Consider the following 27,373-nt stretch of genomic DNA (forward strand, 5'->3'; position numbering starts at 1 on the left):
CACTGCCGAAAATACACCTTCTTCACCTAGTTTACCTGGACAACCCAGACTCTTCCTACAAGACTGGGTTCCAGCATCAACTCCTCTGTAAGGCTTCTTATACCCCTTCACCCATTCCAAAGAAAGTGCTTTCCCCTGCAGCTCCCGCTGTCCCTGTTGTGTACACACATACCTCTCCATTACTGTTCGTGTCACACTGTTAGCCATGGGCTAGGCTCTCACAGTAGACGGTGAGCTGAGTATGAGAGCCATCCGCCATATTTACCGTTGTATTCTCTGTACTTGGATACAGTACCTGGCACAAAACAGGAATTTAATAAATAGTTCTTAAGTGTATGAATGAATCGATGAATGATGAATGAGTTGATGAATGGGTAAAGATAAAATATGGGTAGCCCTCACATGCCCAGCCAAAAAGAAATCTATTTTTCCAAAGAAGCAGGAATAAAATGCAGGATTTTATACTCCCGAACCAAGGCCCCGTGATCAATTTCTATAGAAATAACAAACATCATACTCATTTATGTAGAAACAATATGCCTAAAAACTGTACAGTGGAAAGCTTTTAAATACACATAAATTGGTTGAACAGGGCACTCCAGTAATCAATCACTTGGTATTTGCATGATAGCTCATGATAATAATAGTGCCTGACATTAGTATGTGCCTTGCAGTTTTCAAAGTACGTTTTCATTCTCGATCTTGTGTTTATTCAGCAAATATTTACTGAAGGCCGGCACTGAGGTTATCACTCTGCTATGATGTGCTACCTTGAGCAAAATAGGCCTCATGAAGCTTACAGTCTAGGGGAGGAGGCGGATTTTAAGCAAATCATTGCACAGAAGATTTTAACCACAAAGAGTACTGCACATGAAAAGGAACAGAATAATAGGAGGGTTTCTATTACATTTTATTTTACTTGAGTTTTGTATTCTTGTGAAGATTGCAGATAAGTACCCATTATCATGTGTTATGTTGAAGCCAAAATGAACAAACTTTACCATGGCTAGTAAGAATGGAAGAAAGATTAGAATCCAGTTCTGCTTCCAAGTGGGGCTAGGTATTGAGGATGGCTTGAGTCTGAACTACACAAACTACTTTCTTGGGACACTCCAGAAACGTCTCCACTGAGCCAGAAGTGAGAGGGCCCAGCTTTGTGAATGGGAAGGACCTGGAGGCCAGAAAGCAGCCCTTACAGGAGTGTACCACACGTGGGAGGCTTAGTTGTCTGAGCGTGTTCGCGTGTGTGTGATGGGGCTGGTGTTGATGTCTTCTAGCCTCCTGTTATTGACATGACAATGGCCACCATTTGAGCATTTATTACATGCTAGGTATTTACAATACGTCAATCTCTATTTTATAGGTCACCAAAAGGCAGGATGTCACAAGAGCCAGAGCTTAGAGAAATTAAGGAACCTGCTCAAAAGCACACAGCCAGAAGGTGATGGGACGGGGATTTGAACACAGTTCTGGGGCCTCAGAACCTGTGTATGCAGCTGTGCCTTCTGCTCTCTGACCTGCAGATCTCATGGTTTTATAAATTTGGCAGAGGCTGTCAAAAGAACTTTTCCACCATCTTTGGTCTTACACTGGAGCATAGATGTCAGAGGATTCCCAGGATAATCAGATTGGCTGCTTTTAAATGATGAAGATTAAAAATGGGTTTTAGACTTTGGTAAGAACTCTCTCTCTCTCTCTCTCTCTCTCACACACACACACACACACACACACACACTCCTGCTCTGCAGCTTGTCTTTCTAACTCCACTTTCTTGTCACCAAGAAGAGACCTCAAACGGGTTTGGGGCCTCTTTGACTTCAATGGAATCCACATGTGTGCATCTGGAGACAGCGTTTGGCTAGTGGGAAAGAAATGAATTGTCATTTTCAGTGACCGTAGAGAGAAAACTTGATCCAAGAGCCTCTTTTTACCATGGGAAGTAGCTTTGTTGGTAACAGTCCTAATCTTCTTTTTCAGCGGGTGAACAGGGTAATGATGCTTTTGGCCAAGGGTCATAGGGAGTGTGGCACGTGGGGGAATAGCTAAGCATTCACAGGAGGAAATGCAATCGCAGGCATTGTAAAACCGTTGCCATTCAACCCACTCCAACGTCTCCAGCCCTTCACATTTCAGTCACTCATAACTTTACGACAAATTCTCCTTTTGGGATAAAACTTTCCAAGTTCAGTCTTTGCTCCCTAGGGGTCAGCTTTTTATGGGAAATTTGTGCTAAATCAGCATAGCTCTGTTCAAGTTGGGGAAATACTAGACACAATACACTTTTCCTCCACCAACTTGAAAGGGATGGTCGGCAGGGAGCATCCCCTGAGGTTGCCGACTTGGGGACGTCTCTTGTTTCTAAAAGTTTCAGGCTTGGATACGCTCATAGTGATGATGAGAAACAGCATTGTCAGTTTCAGAAATTTCTGGATCAATGACAGAGCCAATAAAAGGATATTGTTGGGGAATGGAGACAAATGTGAGGGAGATTGGGAGGCAGTAAGCGAATGAACAAAGAGATAGTATAACACAGAAAATATCAATTGAAAGGGACTTCTCTGATTCATGGGGGGAAAGAAACCAATAAACTTTCAGTTTTAAATGGGAAAACATAATTCTAGAACACACCCATCTGTGCAGGCAGTCACAAGAGCTAGTCTCTTAAATTGGCTAGTTGACGTCTTCTGAGGATCTACCAAGAGTCAGACAGCACATGAAGCCATTGGCATTATGTTCCCTCATTCTCACCACAAGCCCTTATGGCAGAAATTACTATCCCCATTTTACAGATTTGGAAACAGAAGCTTGTTTGTTCATATAGCCAATAAATATTTGAAGAAGCTTTTCATAGAATTAAAATGGTGAACACAACCACAAAGTCCCCTTCTCAGGAAAATCACATTCATGTGGGGCAGGGCAGAGATAGGTAATAACAAGTTACATGCCAAGCAGCTATAAGGATGATGTAGAAAAATAAACCAGGTGTGAGATGCATCGGGGGCCAAGGCAGAGCTCCCTGATGAGGTGACATGTAAGCATAGCCAGGAGGAGAAGTGTTCTTCGTGGCTGAAGCACAGAGAACAAAAGAGAGGGTGATAAGACATGAAGTTAGAGGGCTAGTCAACAGCAAGATCACACAGGGTTTTGTGGGCCTTGAGAAGGCTTTACATTTTATTTTAATTGCAAAAGCAAGGAACTGGAGGGCGAGGGAACAGCACACATTCGACTGCTATAATAATAGAAGAAGATGGAAGTCTAATTCTCTCTCATGCAATATCCAGAGGCAGGAGGTCCAGAGTTGTTAGAATGGCTTCCCTGGAGCGTGACGATGGACATCAGCTCACCAGCAAGAAAGAAGAGAGGGAAGCAGAGGAGCCTCTGCTTCTCTAAACAAGTGGCATTGTACATGTCGCTTCTGCTCATGGACTACGTGCTCCAACCCAGTCACATGAGCACACCAACTGCAATGGAAGCTAAAGACAGAGTCTCCAGTCATCACCAGATAAAGTTTGGAGGGTCTGTTATTAAGGGAAGAAAGGGAGAGTGGATGTTGGGGGACAGCTAGGATTCAGTCACAGAAGGTTTTGACTAGAGGAGTAACATGGTCTGACCTTATGTTTTTAAAAGACTGCCCTAAACATTGGCTTGAAAAATCATCTGGTGGGGCAGGAATGGAAATAAGAAGCCTAATTAGGAATGAATTTTAATAATCCAGATAATGAATAATGATGGCACATTCTAGGGTGACAGGATTAAAGATGTTGACGAGTGTCCAGATTCTGGGTATATTTAAAAGTAAAGCTAGAAAGATTTCCTGATGGATAAAAAAGTGAGGTCAAAGATGACTCTGAAAATTTTTAAATTTTTTTTTAACGTTTATTTATTTTTGAGACAGAGAGAGACACAGCATGAACAGGGGAGGGGCAGAGAGAGAGGGAGACACAAAATTGGAAGCAAGCTCCAGGCTCTGAGCCATCAGCCCAGAGCCTGACGCGGGGCTCGAACTCGCGGACCACAAGATCGTGACCTGAGCTGAAGTCGGACGCTTAACCAACTGAGCCACCCAGGTACCCCTGAAAATTTTTAACTTGAATACTAAGAGAATGGACTTAACATTTACTGAGATGGGTAAGAGTGGGTAAAGGGCAGGTTTGGGGTGAAATTAAGAGTCTGGTTTTGGACATATTAAGTATGGGATGACTATCAATCATACAAATAGAAATGTCTGAAAGGAAGTTAGAATTGGACCCTCACATTTGGGAAGAAGATCAGGGCTGGACATTTAAAGCCACAGTCGCGATAGATAATGACCTTGGTATACCTAAGATCCCTATACACACATCTGTCTTATGATAAATCCTCTGCTTTCTCCACTAGGCCACAGTAGCAATCTGACCCTCCATCACCTGGGAACTGCTGGTCTACCTCTTCAGACCTATTGCTATTGCTCCTCCCTTCTTCTTCTCCCCCTACACCTTGCTTCAACTTTAATTTGTACTTTAATTTAACTTTAATTTCTTTCTTTCTAAAGAAAGAAAACAAAATATGTTTGAGTCCAAGAGAGAGACTACCCAGAAATCTGTGTCCTAAGGGCCAGAAACCCTAAAAGGTAATCTAAAGAACATGAGATGAGAAACAGAGCTGAGATGGAAAGCTGGTGGACTGGGGTCACCAGATAAAAGGAGTCATGAGTCTTTGAAAGAACAAGTCATAGATAAAACAGTGGGGTGAGGTGGCAGCTGGGATGGGTGGTTGAAGTTGTCAGGAGAATAGAAGGAGGAATACTGCCAGAGCCCAGGAAGTTAGATGAAGAGCTTCTGGGACCATGTCTTTGAATGTGCGGAAAGTGTAGGGCTAACCTTTAGTTCAGAGCTCTGTTTACCAAGTCAAGACAGCTGCTTAAAGGAGCTGTTCATGGTACAGCTATTAAAAGCAGCTTTTATAAAGATATCATGGGGGCCTGGGAGAGCCTTAAAATAAATTTCCTTTAATTTTCACCATCTCTTTGTTTCTACCAAGACTTAAAATAAATTTCCTTTAATTTTCCTTATCTCTTTGTTTCTACCAAGACTACATTAGCTGAAAAAGAGCATGATTCCAGAAGAACAGGGAAAGTTGAGAATGCTATCATTAAACTTTGCTTCTGTGGTCTTTCAGATGAAGGTGGAACTTCTCTAGGCCAGAGTCACCCCAATCAAACATCTCCAGATAGGTCATGTAGGTGGGTGAAGTGGGCTGGGTGCAGCTCCGGTGAACTGGAGAGAGTATCCTGGTCTAAAGAGGCAGCGATTAGATGGCTTCAGCCCTGCAGAATGGGTCTCAGTGTTACCAGATCTTCTCCTTCCAAGGGAAGCCAGAAATGTGGGTTTTTAAAGCCAGAAATCTGATTTCTGAAACTTCGGCTCTATGAAAGACATTGAAAATGAATTAAAAAATAGGCCAAAAACTGACAGAAAATATTTGTAAAACACATACGCAGTAAAGGATGTGGATTCCAAATCCACAAAGAACTCACCAATAAGAAAATGAGCAACCCAATTAAAATGGGCAAAAGACCTGAACAGACACTTCAGTAAAGAAGATACACAGATGACAAATACGCATATAAAAATATGCTCGACATCATTATCACTTGTGGAAACTGTCAATTAAAACAATAATGAGGGTGCCTGGGTGGCTCAGTCAGTTGAGTGTCTGACTTTTGATTTTAGCTCAGGTCATGATCCCAGGATCGTGGGTTTGAGCCCCGTGTCAAGCTCTCTCTAAAAAAAAATAAAAAATAGGGGTGCTGGGTGGCTCAGTCAGTTAAGTGGCCGACTTTGGCTTAGGTCATGATCTCGCAGTTTGTGGGTTCAAGCCCCGTGTCTGTCTCTGTGCTGACAGCTAGCTCAGAGCCTGGAGACTGTCTTTGGATTCTGTGTCTCCTTCTCTCTCTCTGTCCCTCCCGTGCTTTCTCTCTCCCTCTCTCTCTATCTCTCAAAAATAAATTGAAAAAAACATAAAAAATAAAAACAAAAAAAACCAACAATGAGATACTACTACAACCTATTAGAATGGGTAAAATCCAAAACACTGACAACACCAAATGCTGGTGAAGATGTGGAACAATAGGAGTTCTCAGTCATTGCTGGTGGGAATGCAAAATTGTGTAGTCACTTTGAAGATAGTTTGGCCATTTCTTACAAAGCTAAATATAGTCTTAGTATGTGCTCCAGTAATCATGTTCCTTGGTACTTATCCAAATTTGTCAAACACTTATGTCATACGAAAGCCCACAGATGGGTGTTTATAGCAGTTTTATTATAATTGCCCAAACTTGTGAGCAACCAAGATATCTTTCAGCAGGTAAAGGGGTAAACAAACTGTGATACATCTTTCGTGTAGAAAGAAACAGCCATCAAGCCATGGAAAGACATGGAGGAAACTTAAATGTACATTGCTAAGTGACAGAAGCCAATCTGAAAATGCTACATACTATTTGATTCCAACTATATGACATTCTGGGAAAAAAAGCAAAACTACAGAGACAGTAGGAAGATCAGTGAATGCCAGGGGGGGTTAGGGAAAGGGAGAGATGAATAGGCAGGGCACAGGTGATTTTTAGGGCAGTGAGACTATTCTGTATGATACTACGATGGTGGGAACTTGACATTGTGTATTTGCAAAACCCATAAAATGTGCAACACAAAGAGTGAACCCTAATGTGAACCGTGGACTTTAGTTAATAATCATGCATCATTATTGATTCATCAATTGCAACAAGTATATCACACTAATGCAAGGTGCTAATAATAAGGGAAATGGGGGGCAGAGCAGAGAAAGGATGGAGGAAGGAGTCAATATTTAGAAACTGTACTTTCTACTCAATTTTTCTGTCACCGTAAAACTGCTACAAAAAATAAAATCTAGTAATTAAAAAACTCTTGATTTTGAAAATTTGGCTGCTATTTCAATATTGAAGGAAAATAAAACCATTGTATAGGTCAGGAGAAATTCATTTGTAAGCCGACCGTGAGCTGCTTGATTTTACTTCTGCACCATGTGCCTGTGGCAGCCCCAAGGTCACTGCCATCAATACCAGGCTCCATGGGACACAGCTCGAAGACACGGACCACTCCAATCTCCTGTCTTTAAAGAGGAGGAAATGGAGGCCCATAAAGGTAAGGTGACTCACTCAGGGTGACCTGGCTCATTGGTGACAGAGTTAAGACTGAGATTCTAGCTTCTTCTCCAACATGCCTTTCCTAAGGCCTCAAGCCCTCAGCTTCATCATTGCCTAATGAAAAAGAAAGAGCCAGGTGGGCTCATTTTCACAGAGGCAAATGTTGAATCATTGAGGCTTGGACTTGGAAAAGGGAAGACAAAAATGGATTGGAGAGATTAGCCAAACAGAGAAGGGAAGCTGTGGACAAATGCATCAAGACTGACCTCAAAACTACTTCACTGCCATTGCCTCGCTGGAATCCCACCTGGAAGCCACTTGGAGAACTGTGTGTAATGGCTCATCTGCTAGACTTCCCGGGCTGGTAAATGGTTGGTTCTGTCCTAAAACTTGGCCCTTTCTTGAAAAAATTCTGAAGACTACCTTGAAATATCACCTTCAATGGCTTGCTAAACCCTCCATATGTTCAAACTCCTCATAATCAGTGTCCCTGAAGACAAGCCTTTGCCTCTTACAGGATCCAGTTAGAATGGAAAATCATCCCTGAGTTGGAAAAGTTACAGACCCCTTATCATCCTTTCCCCAGGTAAATTTAGTGGAGGGTGATAGGAAGAGGGGCGCTGACATCTGTTGGGAACTTAGCCTCAGTGTACTCAGTCTCATTCCCACAGCCCCACAGTGAGTTGGTAAATGAATCCTGGATTACAGGGGAGAAAATGAAAACTCACCATAGTGATGCAAATATCTGAAATCTCGCAGCTAACTTGTGGACCCACATCTCAAGCCACCCTGGTGTCACCAATTGTTGCCACTTGCAGGTTGGATTAGGTCACCACCTGGCACCAAGCAGGGCCCTCTTCTGTTACTCAACTCTGAATGCGCTAATGATGGATCTTTAGGATTGAGAGGGAAAATTCAAGGATCTGCTAGTGGAGTTCCTCCTTCCTAGCTCCTCGCTGCTGTCCTTTGGTAGAGAAAGATCCAATCTTCTGGCAGGAAGCTTCTTGCAAGGCCATGATTACACTTCATTTTTGATCCTGGTCATAGATTGGGAAGGATGTATGAGTGTGTGCTGAAGACACTTGGGCGATGCTGAGGATTTGGGGGGAAGAGAGCATAGCATTTATGGAATGCCTGTGAATGGAGTGCCTATCTACCATTACTGAGCACTAAGGGTCCATGCCACGAGTTATTTCATCCTCACCACCACCTTGCAAGGCAGCGTAAGCCCTATCGCCACAATTTCATAAGACAAATGAAGAACCTGGAGGTTAATTTTTTGCCCAAGGTCATGTAGGTCCTAAATGATAATGCTCGGATGTGAACTTAGGATATGGGACTCCCAACCCTCTACCGTAATGCCTCCTTGGCACCTACCAAGTAGACTGGGTTGGTGTTTTGGTGTCTTGACTGTGTGATTGAACCCATGAGGCAGGAGCAGTTGGTTACAAACATCTGTGGTCCGGCATCCTGGCTTCATCATATACCAGTCACTTAGCACCTGTCTGCCTGAGTTTCCCATCTGTAAAATGGGACTAATGGTACCGATCTTGTAGGGTGACTGTGAGGTGATATGCATAAGGAACCTAGCTCTTTTTTCCCCAACTTAATGAAAGAGAAGAATGAGTTTCCGAGAGATTAAGTCACTTGCCAAAGATCACACAGCTGGTGAGTATATTGCCTTCTTGGACAGGAGGGAGAGGGGAGCTGGGGGCTGCTTCTGAAATGAATGTAATTCACTCTAAAACGAATGTAATTTGGACACCAAATGCAGTGGAGAGCATCGGCCTCTAATAGAGAAAATATGATTTAGTGGTTGGTTTTTAAACTAAACAAATTTACTGTGGTCTCTAAATGAGTCTCATGACAAGAACAAAACATTTCTTTTGCCCCAGATTACCAATATCACATGTTAAGGAGAGAAAACCAGATGGCTCTTAAGCTGGTGTCGGTAGAAATATATATAGGTGGGTTGTTTTTTATAGCTGTTGGCATATAAAATAAGTCATTATTCTAAATAGAAAAATATTGATGATGTCATCGAGGCCATTGAAAGACACATCAACCTGATCTGATGAACTGGGAAATCAATAGATACTTTCCAAACAAGATGACGTGCCTTTTTAATTGGTTGTGTGAGTGTGATATACTGTATACTGCAAAGTTCAAAGTTAATTCTCCCTGGTTTGGGGTTTTGATTGCCGTTTCTGTACGCAGGCACTTTTCCACCCGCTTAGTGTACTATTAACAGTAATAAGAGTCATGCGTGTTTCATCCCAACAGGGGTAAATTTATCGTTATGTCTGCCAACGACAGAATAAGATGGCATTGCTACCTACTTCCCGGGTGGTCATGGGATAGCTGGTGTGGGGTTGGTCGGCCTTTAATGCACGGGACATCAGCCAAAGAATGTCCCATTTGCTGTGGGATGTTATGTTAATCAGAGGCAGGCGAGTCAGTAGCTAATCCAATCAATTCTGGTGGTGGTGTCTCTGAGCAATTGCCCTGGCCTCAAATGCAGCCCAACTGACCCGTGGAAACACATCCTTGTCCTTGAAACACCTTGTGGGAAAGGGCTTGAGGTCAGGGTTTAAGATCAAGTGGAGGTGGAGTCTTGCTGCTGTTGTCACATGGCTTCTTTTGAGGCCTGTGCAGTGTTTTTCTGATAGGCAGCTTTCCAAGAAGCAGGCTTTGGTAAACACTTAAAGGGTTTGCCCCAAAGGACTTGACATCCCTTTATGTATTTCTTGGTGCCTTTTCTTGATTTGCTTGGGGTAGATTTCCTTTGGGAAAGTGGCTGCAGGTCCAGAGAGGCCCGCAGGAGGGAAGAGAAGAAGATGCTGAAAACTGCCCATGAAATTAGTGCTTCTAGAACCTTAGAAAATGGTTAGTCCTTTCTTTGTAGGCACGGAGGAATTTCAGCTTATAGTAGAGCCGAGAAAAGTGGGTCGAATGAATATCAAGCTGATTAAAAAAAATTTTTTTTAAATATTTGCATTGCAGCATGGTGTTTGGGTGACAATAGAAAAGAAAGTCAAATAACTCAATATTCTGAAAACTGTTCTCTGAAATACCCACATTTTGGAGAAAATAATACATAGAAGAAAGGGAGGAAAAGTCTGAGAAAGGATTGGAACAGAGAAAGCAAGGATGAGGGATTGAGAGACATGGAAGAAGGCGACAAGAATAACTAGGAAACCCCACACCGGAATCTTAGTCTCCACACCTATCCGCAATATCACGGTGCTCTGTCCCAGCCACAGGAAGAGTTCCCACTGAGCAGGAACCAAGCGTGTGAAAGCATCCGCTCACACGCAGAGGAACATGTGGTGTTTCGGGCCCTCTACATGTCCTTGCCATCTCTGGGTGATGCCCAGTTGTCTCGCTCAGGAGCAAAAACAGTAGGCACCCAATTGTTGTCATGGAAGGAGAGGGTGGGAGTCTGATTGGAAGCAGTGGGGACAGTGGTATGTGGAAAAGTGAGAGGTCAGACCGCAGCCAAGTGTGTGGGCTGGGAGGTAGGCCTAGACACTCCCATGCTCTCTTAAGAAGGTTTTTCAGCCTCTGCAGAGGGTCCATGCACATGGAGTACTCGCATTAGAAGAGAAAGCAGCTGTCATGCTCCAGACCAACCCCATATTTACAATGACCAACACTGCCTGAGATTTACAAGGCTGGCCCTTCAGATGGAAGCTCCTAGGAACACACACCAACCTTGAAATGGACTTGGTTCATCACTCCACACCTTATCACCTCGTCATCAATCAGAATGACATTTTTTATGGTTGTCTTTCCAGTCCAGGGTCAGCGATCGGGCAGCTGGGCTTCTCTTGTTTTCCTTCTTTCTGAGAATGTTAGGTGACCTCGCTGCATTCTTTCCCACCACACCTCCTGGAGGATTTTTTTCTGCTTACTCTTGGCTGGGCTGCTGATTATTGGTGCACAGTCCTTGTTGTGAAGGTGAGACCCATCCTAGGGCCTCTTGTGGCCAGGTCTCATCTTAGTTCAACCAGTCACAATTTCCAGTCAAATGTGTTCTCTCCCCTGAGGGCACTGGCAATGCCACTCTGGATGGCACTCTGCGAGAGCTGCACGTCGAAGCACCCCAGCTCCATCACTGGACATCACGCTTTCTCAATGGAATTGTGACCTTAAAGAAACCTCTGAAGTTTCCTGGGACTGAACTTCCTCATCTTGGATAACAATAACAAAAACTGATAATAATAATAATAATAATAAGAAGAAGAAGAAGAAGAAGAAGAAGGAGGAGGAGGAGGGGGGAGAAGGGGAGGAGGGGGGAGCAGAAAGGGGGAGAAGGGGAGGAAGGGGAAGAGGAGAGTAGGGGGAGGGGGGTAGGGGGAGGAGGAGAGTAAACAGGAGAGGGAGAGGAGGGGAAGGAGAAGGGTAAGGAGGAGGAGGGGGAGGAGGAGTGGGAGAGAAGAAGGAGAAGAAGAGCTAACACTTACTGTGTTCTTATTTGTGGCAGGCGTTACAACTATCTAAGTGCTTCATGTGTGTTAACTCCTCTAAACCTCTCAGGCACCTGCCATGTTGGTACTGTCATCGTGCCCATTTCCCAGGTGAGGAAACTGAAGCCCAGGATGTCTAAATGACTCACCCAAAGCTATTAAGTGGGTCATTTACTACAGCTGGATTTTGGGCCCAAGCAGTGTGGCTTTTGTTTAGAGACTTGAACAGTTTGCCAAGACTTGCACAAAAGCCATTTCCCTGATTCTTCAGTACAGCTCAGGGAAGAAAGCAGGTACATCATTCCCATTTTATAACCAAGAAAACGGACTTTCCGAGTTGAAGAGACATCCAAGGACAACTGGCTTGGATGGAGTGGAGTTGTGAACTTGTTTCCTTTTTGGTAACTGCAGATCCCTTAGCTCTGAGTCTCTGTTCAGCCTGGTGACTCTTAGAAGTCCTTCCAGCCAGCTCATCTGATCCTGTGAATTGCAGAGGCACCTCTCCCAGCCATTAAACAAATGTTCCTTCCGTTTTTCTTTAACAGTGGTTAGAATATAGGAAGGAATTTCTTCTCATGGAGGCCAAGAAAGTTATTTTATTTAGAAAAAGGCTTGCTAATATTGCTTTAACAACAAAAATATCAAAATATTCGATTGGATATTTTGCTTTTTTAACAGAACTCTTTAACAGAGGCCTAATATTTACTCAGATCGCCCTATCTAAAGAATATTAATTAGGAAGTGATTAAAGAATATCAGAGCTCCTTCCATTCACTGCCTCAAATATTTATGAGGAATGCATATTTATGGAAACGTTCATTTTGTAATCTTTGAATCTACTCTATTAGCTTTCATGCTGAGTTTATTTTGTTAGGTTTCCCCAAAATCCAGTGGCTAATAGGACCTAAATCTATTAAATATTGACTCCAGCTTTGCCGGGCAGAAATGTTATTCTGTTAATAATGCAAGTCTATTAAGCATCATTGATACCGTAAGTGAGGTAACTTCTCAGTTCGAGTGGCTGTGTTTACTCTCAGGCAAGAGAGCAGAGAGGGGTTTTCTGATTTGATGTCAGCCAGCTTCCCACCATGGGATGCTCGTGAAAGAAAAAATTGACCAAATTAAAATTGGCCTGTGGGCTTTATTTTTTATTTCCTGTAGCCAAAAGTGTATAAATTGAACTGCACTAAATAAAGCACAATAATTTGTTCTTGAAATTAGCAAGCACACGTTTCACCCATAAAACCGTTGCTCTGTGATGTGAGACTGGATTTCATTTCAGTGGTCTTGATTTATTGTTTGGTTTGTTTTATTTTGAGGGGGTGGGGATAAGATGGCTGCAGGACAAATCTATTAAAACGGTTGACAAGAACAGATTTGTGAAGGTTTATTAATCTTTAAAAAGTCTGAGTCAGTGAGTTGAAAATATTTAAATGTTAGGAAGAACTGTAAAAGGACTTAAAGATGTGTGTGTGCAGCTTAAACCAAAATATTTGATGGTAGCTTGGAGAGATCTTTCCTGATCTCTTTCATCCCTCACTTTAAGGTCATTTTCTATGCACTTGCTTTTTACGCTTAAGGGACAGATCTCTTGTCATGCAGGTTGAGAATGTGGTGAATTAGGGAATTAGGACACCTTGGCTAGCTTTTCAAGAGATGCTGCTCCTGTAAAAACCCCCTCCCCCACCTCCCCTGCTCACCATGCCTGTGCCCATTCCCTGATAGGAGCTGGTGAAAACGGCAAAGGTGGGAGGCACTTTGGTTGGAAGTGGAAGCCGTGGGCAATGAGGAAAGAGGGGATGGAATGGCAGCTACTTCCTTTGCTGGTTGTAAGTTTCCTTGGAAAGGCAGGTAAAAGGCAAAAGCCATCAGAACAGCTTAAGAAAGACGTGGAGAATTGCTGGACACAACATAGCTGCTTTAGGGCTTACACAATACTTAGCACTGCTCTGTAGGGGGTGCCTAGGTGGTTCAGTGCCTTAAGCGACCAACTTCGGCTCGGGTCATGGTCTTGCAGTTTGTGGGTTCGAAACCCGTGTTTGGTCTCTGAGCTGATAGCTTGGATCCTGGAGCCTGCTTTGGGTTTTGTGTCTCCCTCTCTCTCTTCCCCCTCCCCCACTTGTGTTCTCTCTCTTGTCTGTCTCTCATAAATAAACATTAAAAAAAATAATTCAGTTAGGACTCTTGGTTCCAGTGACAATTCAACTCAACTGGCTTAAGGAATAGGAAAAAAAAAAAAAAGAAAGAAAGAAAGAAAGAAAGAAAGAAAGAAAGAAAGAAAGAAAGTATTGGTTCATATGACTGAAAAGTTTAGGAATAGGCTGGTTTCAGCTCTAAGGTTGTGCCAAGAGCCCAGATGATGTCACCATCCTCCTTCTCTTGGCTCTGCTCTTTCCCAGATGGTTTCATGATGAGGCTCCATGTGGTGGCAAGATGGCTGCCGGCAGTTCAAGTCCTAGTGAAAAGAATGTTATCCCCTCTCCCAGCATGGTCAGCAAAGATGCCATTGTATCTCATCGCCTCTGGTTGGGCCACCTGACCATTCTTGAACCAATCACCAAGTCTAGGGCAATGACTGTTCTGATTGGTCAGGCCCGAGTCACAGGTTCACACTTGGAGCCAGGAAAAACAAAATCCACCAAGCACCTGGATTGGGAGAGGAGGATCAGGAAGCTGGTTGGCAGGAAGAACGGAGAGCCTGGTGTTCTCTTAAGAAGCAGGATAACAGAGGGACAGAGCAGAACCAACTGTAAGTGGCAGCTGCTGTCACAAGTTGGGACACGAAAGACATCCCTTTAGGGACCTCAAGAAATAACAGCAACACTTCAAGGGGTCTCTGTTTCTGGAAATTAACTAGGTGGGAGACTTGGGCCATTGCGATTTGAGTATAAAAATGATGTGTTAATTTACTTTCCAAAGGAAGGCCTAGGGCATTTGATTACACTTGGAACTCTAGAGAAGACAGATGTCACTTAAAACGGAGTTGTAACGTATGTAACAAAATCCCTGCAACACTTTATTTAAACTTTTGTTATGGTTTGTTTCAATGCAGTTTTAAAATGTTTCGTTCTGGTAGAAATACAAATCCATTTATAGACCGATTCTGAGGAACTGGAGACAAAGAAGTCTTTATCCCAGGCAGTTATTAAGTTGAAATTTTCCAAGGCAACCTCAGCAACTAAGAGATATGATTGCATTTGTCTCTTAAAATTAATTTCATCTTTCTGGTGTCTGTGACTGTGCCTTTTCTTTCTCATGCTCATGTTGTATGTGTCTGTTGCCTCTCTTTCTTGGGCTTGCTCAGGGGTTAGTCAACTTGAAATGTCTTTGACATTCAAACTCACTTTGAATTTTTTACTCATTTATAGTTTGTTCTTTAAATTTGTAGAATTAATCAAAATTTCAGCTTTTATTTTTATGCAATTCCTCCTCCAACCTCCTTTTAGTCTTTTTTTTTTTTTTTTTGCTGTTTTCTCCCCCCATTCCCTTAAGTTGCATGTTTAGTTTACATATCTCATTGATTAATAAAGCTATACACTTTCTTTGGAATACAGCTTTAGCTACTGCTCATAATTTTTTATATAATGTCTTCTTCTTCTTCTTCTTTTTTTTTTTGCTAATTTTTGGGTAACATCATTCGCTTTGATTCAGGAATTGTTTAAAGTTCTTTTAATTACCAAATGAGTGGGTTTTATTTGGTGGTTTTTAATGCTGGTTTCTAGCTTTCTTTCATCATGATAGCACAATATGACCTGTATGAGCTCAGCAGTTTGGATTTCTACAGTTGTATTTTTAGCCAAGCATACTATCAATTTTTTGTAAATGTGCAATGGACACAAGATAAACATAAGTAATTCCTTGTAACATGCATTACATTTAGGCATGTATGTGTACGTGTGTGCGTATATGTGCACACATGTCTGAAAACACTCATACACACATACTAGAGAGAATTTACTGATTATTCTAATCCTTTATATTCATTTTTTCCCTCAAAACTTATCCACCAGAATCTGAAGGAACCAAAGTCCCCCACTATGATTTGGTTTTATCAAATTATTCTTATATGGTTCAAAGCTTGGGTATTACGTACTTGACTGATTTTGACAATTTAAAATATTCTTCTTCACCTAATTTTGTGTTTTGGCCTTAAGTTCCACTTTATCTGCCATTCTTCCTTGCTTTTGATTTGTATTTAGATGCTACAGCTACAACTGTCCTTTGTTTTTGAACTTTGTTTTTCACTTATTTTAGGTACGTCTCTTACAAGCCTAGCCTTGGTTTTTCTAACCAAACGAGAAAAGTAAAGCCATTTGTATTAATTGTGACACTTGACATTTTTGCTCTGATGCCTTCCATTTATTTTAGATTTTCCTTTTTTAAATTCTTATTGCTTCTTTTTTTCTGATTTGAATGTTTTATATATCTTTTTACTCTTCTTTAATATAAAGTTCCACTAGGTATCTTATTTTGCTCATAGATACTTTCATATTTTAGCAGTGATATTTAAACTTATGTCTCCCTACCAAAATTAAGTAATAATTCTACTTCTGCCCCTTCCCCACCAAAAGCATGGGACCTTTAATAGGCTTTTGCTTCCCCACTTTTAGTTTCTGTATATAGTCTCCCCCTTTCTGAGTATTGCTTAATTAATATGGGATTTTTATTTCCAACCAATTATTAATTTTTTTATTAGAGTATATCTCTTTTTAAATATTCTTTCTTAACATTTGTATTATAATTTGTGCTTTCATTATTATGAAGTTGTTTATGGAGATCTCATAGTGTAGAGGGTAAGTGTGCAAGCTCCAGAATCAATCTGAGTTCAAATCCTGTGTGTATGACTTTGGGTAAGCTACCAATGGAAAAATAATAGTAAAATGTGATTTTTTGTACAGGAAAGAAATAGTGATTAATACATATGCTTAGGAAAATGGCTAACAATGATTAGCAGTCAAAAACTGTAGTAGAATATTATAATACAATTCGATTTAATTATAAACTGTATTGCATTATTGTCTCCCCTCATTCTTGTGCTTCCTCATTTCCTACCTTGAGACTTGTATTCTGATTTTTTTTTATTTGACTTGCCCGTTTTAGTGATTCCTTTACAAAAAGCCCAAAAGTCTTGGCATGTGTGAATATTTTGTTTGTTTGGTTGGTTGGTTGGTTGGTTGGTTGGTTAAATGGATAATTTTGAAATTATAATCCTTTACTTATAGATAGGAAAATCAATGTCAGGCTCATTCTCTTCTCTGATATCAGAACCTTTATCCAGGTATGTCTAGGTGTTTTTCTCTCTCTTATTTTTTTTTTCCCAATTTTATTTTAGAGAGAGAGCACATGAGCAGGAGAGAGGGGCAGAGGGAGACAGAGAGAGAATCTCAAGCAGGCTCCATGCTCAGCGTGAAGCCTGACTTGGGGCTCAATTCCACAAGCCTGGGATCATGACTTGAGCTGAAATCAAGAGTCAGATGCTCAACCGAATGAGTCACCCAGGCGCCGCCTCCTTCTCTCTTATTAAATCTGCCTGGTACTTAGTAAATCTTTTTGATATGAGAATGCAAGTCATTATTTAGGCCAGGGAAATTTTTTTTTCCCCAAAATGTAGCTGATTATTCTCCCCAAGACATTCCTTTCTTTTCTTCTGAATCCCTATTATTTTCACATTAGATATCTTGGCTCTATCCTCTATATCTCTTACCCTTTCACTCTTGTTATTACCATTCCTTTGTATTTTTGTTCTGTATTGTGAGACAGCTTGTCCATTTTTATCTTCTAAATCACTAGCTGAATATCTTTCAGGGTCCAGTCTATAGTTCAATTTCCTTGCTCTCTTTTAACATTTAGAAGCTATTCCTTTTCACAAACATTTACGATCTCAGATTGTTCTCTTGCATGATCATCTTGTAACCCTTTAAGAGTTTTCCTAGTTTTTTCTTTTGTTTTGTGTCATAGTGTATCTTAATTCCATTATTAAATTGGCTTCAACAGGTATCACCTATCTGATTTCTCCTTGGTCTCCTCTTTTAGGGACTACTGATTCACTTGTCATCTTTATTTGTTTACTAATGCTAGTGCCTGTGAGCTGTTTTGGCACCTGGGCAGGTAAGGTTACCAGTGTCTCCTGGGCATAGATGCACAGTGTAAGACTGACAGGTGACCAAAGGAAAAGTGGAACATTTCCCCCCACTTGTTATCGACAGATTAGCAAAGTGAATCCTGTTGCCTGGCATGTCAAGGACAGCTCTCTAGGATCTTATGGCTCTCTATTAGTGACAGTGAAGTGCTGTCCCCAAGGCCATAGAAAGGAAGCTGTTGATTCCCAGATTGGTGCTGCGCTTAAAGGCAGCCAGGATCCGTGGAATGAGAGGCCTTCCCAGGGCCACACACAGCCAGCAGATGGGGCAGTTCCTTTATCTGTGCTAAGGGCATCTGTGGTCTCAGCAACCTGGCCTCACTCAGGCAGCCCTGAGAAAGGTGGTCTTTGCCACAGAGCCCTTCAAAGGTAGGTCACACCTTCAGTTACCCTCCCCACCAATCCCTACTGGTGAAAATATGGCTCAGGAAAGCTATCATTCATCAGCCCCTCATCTGCACCTCTTCTCCAAAACCCAGTCTTTTTTTTTTTTTCTTAGCTCTTCTTAAAAAAATTCCAGTATAGTTAACATAAGGTGTTATATTAGTTTCAGATGTACGGTATAGTGATTCAACAAATCCATACACTACCCGGTGCTCTCTGGGGCGCCTGGGTGACTCACTCAGTTAAGCATCCGACTTGGCTCAGGTCACGATCACGTGGTTCACGAGTTCGAGCCCCACTTTGGACTTTGTGCTGATAGTCGAGAGCCTGGAGCCTGCTTTGGATTCTGTGTCTCCCTCTTCCTTTCTGCCCCCCCCCCCCCACACTCTGTGTCTCTCTTTCTCTCAAAAATAAATATTAAAACAAATTTTAAAAAACAACACCCAGTGCTCACCACAAGTGTGCTCCTTAATCCCCATGACCTATTTCAGCCATCGCCCCCCCACTCACCTCCCCTCTGGTAACCATCAATGTCTGTGCCTTGGTTTTTCTCTCTCTCTCTCTCTCTCTCTCCCTCTCTCCTTCTCTCTCTCTTTTTTCTTTTGATCATTTGTTTTCTTTCTTAAATCCCACATGTGAGTGAAATCATATGGTATTTGTTTTTCTCTGACTGACTGATGTCTTTTAGCATAATACTCTCTAGCTCCATCCATGTCATTGCGTATGGCAAGATCTCATTCTTTCTTATGGCTGAGTAATATTCCATTCCATTCCATTCCATTCCAATACTATCCTTTCTTTATCCATTCATCTATCAATGGACCCTTGAAGAACTTGAAGTCTTAACTGTATGTGGATTGCCTCCAGGCTCAGCAATGGACGACCCTCAATCTACAGATGTATCCCTAAACCAGGGAGTCTTCTCCTGGAATTGTATTTAAATCTTAAGTGACTCCTAGGATACCATTTCATGCTGGAAAATCCTGCTGGAAGGAGAAATACTTATTTTTTTCTTTTTTTTTCAGAAAAATTAGAAGATTATTTCTTTCTGCTTCAGAGAAATGGAGAAGTATAGATTTCATGAAAGAAAGCTATGAATTTTATGGGGTTTTTTTTTGATGCCTAAAAAGGGAAGACTCAGAAAAGGCAGGAAGAGCAAAACTTCCTACCACTATGTTTTCAACCTGACTGTATCAGACACAATGATTTGCCTATTCAGTGGACAGGCCCACCTCCTTATTCCCAGTTAGCCATAATCCAGAAGAGGAATCATCATTAATCTGAGCTGGTCATGGAAACTCTATTTGCCTTTGCCAGAACTTGCTCTCCAGCCTCCCTTATTGCTAGGGACAAATTCTGGCCAAAGACACTTAAAGATATGTGTTTTGGAGGGCTTTGTTTCCTCCCTTTCATTCATCTTGGAATGATGGATGCCTAGAGCTATGGCAGTCATTTTGTGATCATGAAGAAAACAGGACAATCATGGAAAGCCAACACATTTAAGAGGATAGATTGACCTAGAATGGAAAGCATCAGGTATCTGCTTATAGAAGTAAATCACTAAGCATATTTAGTAATCCTATAGGTACTTATGGTTTAATCCACTGTTGTTGAGTATTTTGTTATTTGCAGTTGAAAGCATTTGTAACTGATGTAACGATGTTTGGTTTGGTGTGCTGGGATTATGCAAAGGCAGATAACAAAGATCATTTTCTTTAAAAAATCAATAACAATATATTATAAAGTAGAACTCAAAGTTCATATGAAATTTTAAAATACAACAGGAAGCATCAAAGTAAATTTCTGCTTGCAGTGGGTTTATTTTTGGCCCATGGTTATGGATCATCACTCTCCTATACCCTTAAGAATTTGGAGGAAGAGAGTTTCATAAAGAGACTAGATGAGGAAACAAGTGTTCTCCCTTCAATAAGGATCAATAGTCAACAGTCAAGCAGATTGTTGCCGTCGCTGTTGTTGATACCATTATTTTTCCATCAGTGACTGAAGAAGACAACTTCTTCCATTTCTGACAACTCAACATCAGCTTGTGCCACCCTAGGAAAGATCTGGTTTACCATAAAGATTCAGGGGAAATTATGGATGCATTTTTCAATGGAATTAAAGTTAAACGAGGTTGTGATTTAGAATAGTTAGGAGTTTGTGTTATTTATTATTTTTTGAAGTTTGCTTTTAGCTGCTTTTTAAGTAATTTTTTCTTTCTGAAAGGAAAACTGGGTAAAATAAAAATAAATGCTGCCTATTATTACTTATCATTTCTAGGTACTGTACTAAACACTTCATAAGCATCAGATCATTAAGACTTTGTAAGAATTCTATAGCACACCATCTCAGTCATGGTTTCACATATAGGAGAACCAAGACTTAGAAGCGCTATGCAATTGGAAGAAGAGATTTTTATCTACTGAGCCCATATTTTTAATGCAACACTATGCCCTCTTCCAAAATGAGGTGCAATGCTGCTTGTAGGACTACAAGATTACACGTTAACATAGTGATCTGGATCTTTTAACCAACATAACTGTTTGATGGTGACATAATTGAACTTCGGATTCACCTTTTTAAAAATTACTGTCTACACCTTTGATATTGATGTGGCAAAATTAAACCAAAGGATTATTAATACAATGCGGCAGGACTGGTTTCTTCATTGTTAACCAGTAAGGTGTTTATTAAGTAGTCGCATGCATACTTTCATTGTATTAGATTCTTAAAATGCCAAATTAAACACAACTCTGACGGTCCTTGAGCTACAGGTAAAGTGAGGGGGAAAAAAAATCAAGGTTGCTGTGGGGCGTGTCACAAATAATCTGAACATAGCACAGTAGTTTGGTTCATAAGACAGTGCACATAGTCTCTGACTTTTTTTCTATATTGACAAAACGTAATTCCAATTTTCACACTGTCACAGTACAAATAGAAGTGTGACTTACGTCTCATAATTTGCATAGCTGATTTCATGTCCTTTTGACCATTCCATCATGTGTCTGACAGTTACAAAATTGTTTTTCTTTGGGACATCATTGGTATATGCTTACGCGCCAAGGAATTTCCAAATTAAACCATTGGGTTTATTATCAGACACATGGGGAACCTGATCCCAGTATATGATAATCAGGTTCAGCAAATCGATAAATTAGGCTTCACCAATACTCAGATATGCAGCTTCATCCTAGGGGAGCTCTTGGATATTCTCTGAGGACCAAGATGGTGAATAGACTGAGCACTCTTGAGGCCTGGGGTTAATCAGTTCAGAATCCTCTTCTGTGTTAAGCACTAATACACATTAAATTAGAATACTATAAACCTACAAGAGGTACCTGATGAGAAGCCAAGCTTGGGATAGCTTAAGGATCTTTATTTTTTTACCATGGGGTTAATGAAGGAAACTTGAATGACTGGCCATTCATTGGCCACTGTGAATGAATGACCAGTCACCCTGCCTTAGTCACCTGTATCACCAGGTGATACCGAGACCACCTGATATGGCCCCATCCTTTTTCCTTTTTTTTTAATATATGAAATTTATTGTCAAATTGGTTTCCATACAACACCCAGTGCTCATCCCAACAGGTGCCCTCCCCAATGCCCATCACCCACTTTCCCCTTCCCCCCACCCCCCATCAACCCTCAGTTTATTCTCAGTTTTTAAGAGTCTCTTATGGTTTGGCTCCCTCCCTCTCTTTTTTTTTTCTTCCCTTCCCCTCCCCCATGGTCTTCTGTTAAGTTTCTCAGGATCCACATAAGAGTGAAAACATATGGTACCTGTCTTTCTCTGCCTGACTGATTTCACTTAGCATAACACTCTCCAGTTCCATCCACGTTGCTACAAAAAGCAATATTTCATTCTTTCTCATTGCCAAGTAGTAGTCCATTTTGTATATAAACCACAATTTCTTTATCCATTCATCAGTTGATGGACATTTAGGTTCTTTCCATAATTTGGCTCTTGTTGAAAGTGCTGCTATAAACATTGGGGTACAAGTGCCCCTATGCATCAGCACTCCTATATCCCTTGGCCCCATCCTTTTTCCTAGAGATGCTTCCTGCCTACAGCTCAAGCTAAAAGACAACTCTAGGTAGCCATATTTTGTATCACATGACTTGCTCCAGACACAGCTGATTGGGCCAGGGGTGAACACTGACCCAAGAAAGCCAAGCCAAACTTGTCAAACACATAAGACATGGCCTGGCCCCAAAACGATGAGCTGAGTCAACCAAGAGCCTTATTTGAGATGACAAGAGAGAATGAAGTATCATCGATGGAGATGGAATAGAAAGAAAATGACGTGGTGGAGTAGGACTGGACAAGATCTCGGGGAAACGATTTCTGAGCAAGATGAGGAAACAGATACGACAAGGAGGCAAGAACTCCAAGGTAGAGAAAATATACGGTGCACAGGGTGAACATGGGTCATTGAAGGAGAGGAGAGAAAGATGCACAGGGAGAAACAGAAAGAGGGAGGTGGGATGGGGACTAGCCCTTAAAACTATCTAATGCTAATAGTTCTCTAATTCCTGTACACAACTCTGTGTATGTTTTAAAATGATGGTTTATAAAATAAACCATCGTTTTAAAAAAGAGTTTCTTTCCTGCAATCCAAAGGATGTGAATCACACAGTAAACAAACAAAGTGGGGAGGTTAGCAAGTCTACATGCATCTTGATGATGAGTCCAGGCAAATGCAGACACCAGGAGACGTTTCTGTGTCCTTTCCTCACTGAGCCAAGGCTCCATGGTCCACTCTTGCTAGAAGCTGCCAGACACTGTGTCTGAGGCGCTAAACAGTTCATTCTTTGAGAGCATTCTCAGAGGCAGAGAACTGGGAATTCTCTCTCTGCAACGTGTCTCAGAAGTCTAACAATTGAAGGTGGTCCCACTTGGCGTGACTTTGACTGTGGTCTGAAAAGCATTATTACTCAGAGCTCACTATCCTGAGAAGGGTGCATGTAAGTAACTTCAAATGAAGAGTCTAATTCTGAAAAGCAGAGTCTTTGGGTTTTCAGGTCTTTAAGGAGAAATTCACAGTTTTCTTGGTTGAGAATCTTCTGAATTGCCTCTGACTTAATTCTATGAACAAAACCCCTGAGACCAGCCACTGTTTATAGCTGAGGGAGGTATCTGTTCACTTAAATAGAGCCCGTCATGCTGGTAGCTAAATGCTTTGACAAGTGGGAAAGGACAAGTGAAATTATCTAAATGGCTCGAGCTATTTATCTATATATTGTAAGTGCTATATTTCCTGGAAAGAAGCCGTGAGTTAAGAAAATAGTTTTAACTTGTTCTCTCAACTTCCTGGCTGCTGCGATACTCAAACCACATTTCAATATTTCTGGGTTTTGTCTGACAAAGTAGAAGCGTGTGGAGATGGAAGTGAGGAGGGGAGGCAGGGAGAGGATGTAGTGAAGACAAAATCAGGAAACTAGAAAGAATTTCAAGGGTCAAGACGCTGCAACCCTTATGTGCATGAGGGGCTGCCCTGAAACCGGGGTGGATGTGCCTTCTGTTTAAAATTGGCAACGAGAACATTATATATTTAGACCACCCCCCCCCCATCTGTATCATATCGCCAAAAGCCACTTTAGCCAAAGAGTTGATTACATGGGATCTATTTGAAGGTAAAATCTAAAATTTTGTAAGGTGGGGGCGGGGGGGGGCACCTGGGTGGCTCAGTCAGTTGAGCATCCGACTTCAGCTCAGGTCACGATCTCACAGTCTGTGGGTTTGAGCCCCGCATCGGGCTCTGTGCTGACAGCTCAGAGCCTGGAACCTGCTTTGGATTCTGTGTGTGTCTCTTTCTCTGGCCCTCCCCCTCTCATGTTCTGTCTCTCAAAAATGAATAAATATCTTAAAAAATAATAAATAAATAAATAAATAAATAAATAAAATTTTGTAAGTTGGACTACACATCTCCAGGCATGCTCTTTTGATCCTTATACAAACTTAGCAAATAACTTTTTCTCCAGGGCAGGAAGGGATTACTGGTGAATTTAATATGACTGGGCACCTCTGTGAACTGTGAGGAAAAAAAAAAACTCTAATATTTCTGTAGCACCGTAAATCTGTGGCTTGTGGAATGCTTCATATATTATTTCATCCCCATAATAATACAAAATATAGATAACATAGTTGTTCTTATTATTTCCATCTCTCAGATGAGAGCGTTAAGGCTTTGAGAGATTCTGTGACTTTTCCAAGGTCTGCGTGTAAGAAGCAGAGGTCATTGGTGACTTGGGTCTTTGGTGGGGATGGCTGCTTCTTTTCTACTCTAGGTGGACTCTCCAGGAAACTGAAGATCTTGGCAAACTGTTCGGGGTCAGCTTTTCAGCCGGTGACCAGCAGCCAGGAGGGCTCAAGACAATAGTAGGCAGTGGGTCTTGTCCCAGGAGCAGGCCAAGTGCTCTCTCTGAGGGTAGCTTCCAGGAGGCCACTCCCCACTCCCAGCTTGCCAATCCTCCTGAGAGATGATGTGAGTTTTCTCTCTCCCCAAGACAGAAAGTTTGACAGGAAATTACGACACCTCCTCTCTGTCTTCTCATTTTCTACTCAAAGTGTGACACCCCAAGTGTGTTGTTGACTCAGTCGCCATCTTTATTAATTATCTATTGGTGATTAACAAATTAACCCAAAATTTACCAGTTTGAAAATATATCATTAATTATCTTTGTTTCTGTGGGTCAGAAATACAGGAGAGGCTTTTGTTGGTAGTTCTGGCTCAGGGTCTTTCAGAGGTTGCAGCCAGTGGAAGGTGTGACGGGCTGGAGGCCCCACCTCCTCGCCCTGTGGACCCCTCCATAGCACGGCTTGGCTATCCTTACAACATGGAAGCTGGCTTCCTCCAGAGGGAGTGAATCCAAGAGAAAGAGCAAGGAGGAAGCCCCGATGCCTTTTACGTTCTAATCTTGGAAGTCCCACGCCATCATTTCTGCCACACTCCATTCATTAGAAGCAAGTCACTAAGTACCACTCACATTCAAGACAGGGAATTAGAGTCTAGTTCTTGAAGAAGGATTATCAACATATTCACAGCCATATTTCACAGTTACCACACAGGCTCAGTAGAGCACTGAGGAATCTCAATAACATCCAAGAAATGTATGACTCCAACAACTTCCAGGTAATGGAACCAGAGGGATGAAGACGCATTTGACTCGCGCACCTAGTCACAGGTGGGTTACCGGATTGTTCTGATGGAGTTCCGAAAAAGGTGTGGTCGTTCTTCTAAGAAACAGAGTCATGAACACAGCGAATGGATAATTACAATATGTTGCATCCAGTAACAACCATGACAAAGATTTATTGAGCACTTACTGTATGCCCATAGTAGCCAGAGGGGCTCTTCTTGTTTTAAGTCACATAGCCTTCACAACAACCCCAAGAGGTAGGTACTGATAATATCCCCACTTACTTGTGAGGATAGTTAGTAATTGGTGGACCTGGGATCAAAAGAGCATGAAGGGAGTGCTAAGGGAGCCCGGAGAGGACGTGCCTCCTCCTGTCTGGGTGGTGGTCAGAGTTGTAAAGGTCATCCTGAACAGGGACATATTTGGGTTGGGCTATGAAGCATGAGTAGAAGTTTGTTAAGCCGACAAGGTAAAAGAGATGTAAAAACACAGTCTGGGCAAGGAATTGTGAATACCGAGGCTAGGGTGTGGAGAGTTGCTGGAATTTTCCCACATCCCTCTCATATGTTCTGGTGAATTGTTCGGTGAGCAAGCTTTCTGCAGTGTTCACATCTGCATTTTACATAGTTCATACCCACAGTCTGATTTTGATCCAACCCTGAATGGAAATTCTTGCACCAAAAAGACCTTTAAGGAAATAGTGATGGGTGTGGAGACAGAGGAAAGCATCCACCGCTTGCCTCTGTCTAGTTAACCATGTGGCTCAGAGCAGACTGGGAATGAGGTTGCCCCCTTAAGTTCATTTCCCATGTGGTCTGGTTTGCTTTCCTTTGATCCCTGCCATAGACAGTGACCATGATAGCTCTGACCTGGCCAGCTGTCCCACTGGTGTCTCTGGATAATCACAGTCTAGCCTGATAAACCCTACCTGCATCAATGGGGATGGATGGGGGACCCAAAAGCACATGTTTTAATGACAGGAACCATCCTTCTATAGAAGGATATCAGAGCAAATTTACCTGAATAGGTAAATAAGGTTGTGGTGGGTTAGCTAAATATTTTGATTAGCTAAGGGTTACTCCAGAGGTCATCCATACATTACTAATTTTCAAAGAGTTAGAATCCAGTAAGGCACCACTTTGTTCTAAAATAATGTTGTACATGATTTAGTATTTCTATGAAGATTCAACAGCACTGTGGGTGTTATGGATTCTTAAAATTCACATTATGATGGTCAGGTTAGAAATATGAGGTTGAGAAGGAAGAAAGAAAGTGGTCAAAGAATGTTTTCCTGTGGAAACACTAAGCTTGCTTTGGGGATTGAGTATGGAGGTCAGCTTAGGAAGTCATGCATTAGGTTGCTCCTGGAATGAGCAGACTTTCAAAGAGGAACTCAGAGCCATGCCAGAGGTAAGGTGCCACTGTGAATACTGTCTTGGGACTCCCCCAGCCCCTGGCTAGAAAGGCATTTATTGAAACTTCCCTGCTAATCAAAATCGGCTTCAGAGGAAGGTCAGAGTGTAGTTTCTAGGGGCAGTGCTTCATAAGGGCAGCAATGCATCACTGGGGTTCTAGACCCTACTGGAAATATAACAATGTGGAAGAAAATTGTATTTATCAGAAGTATGTGAATTTTGATAAGAAACATTGTTTGCAATGGGGTGGGGTTTCACACTAGCTGTGTGTCATTTTATCTTCAAAAGAGGGCAGGTCTGGTTGGTTGCTGGGCTTTTGCTTGAGTAGAGTATGCCAATCTGGGACAGAGCAGAATTGTTGACAGAGGAGAGGAGAAAACTGGCACTGTCCTCCCCTTCTTGCTTCTACTCCTCCACATTAATGGTGAAGAGATTACTTTAGAAAATCATTTCGGAAGGATGCTAAATTATTAGGCTTCCCACTCAGGTCATTGTGTCTCTGTCTGGCTTTGTTCCTAATGCACTCATTGTTTAAAGCTCGCTGGTCAACTTCTCTCATGACCCCATTCTCTGCACTCTCCACAATGTCAGAAAGTTGATTACACTTCCATCAGAAAGAAGGAACGATAAAAAAGAAGAAGGAGGATCTAGAACCATCACG

The sequence above is a fragment of the Panthera pardus genome, unplaced genomic scaffold, assembly GCF_024362965.1.
Source record: "Panthera pardus isolate Hobbes unplaced genomic scaffold, ASM2436296v1 HiC_scaffold_20, whole genome shotgun sequence".
Taxonomy (NCBI): Eukaryota; Metazoa; Chordata; class Mammalia; order Carnivora; family Felidae; genus Panthera; species Panthera pardus.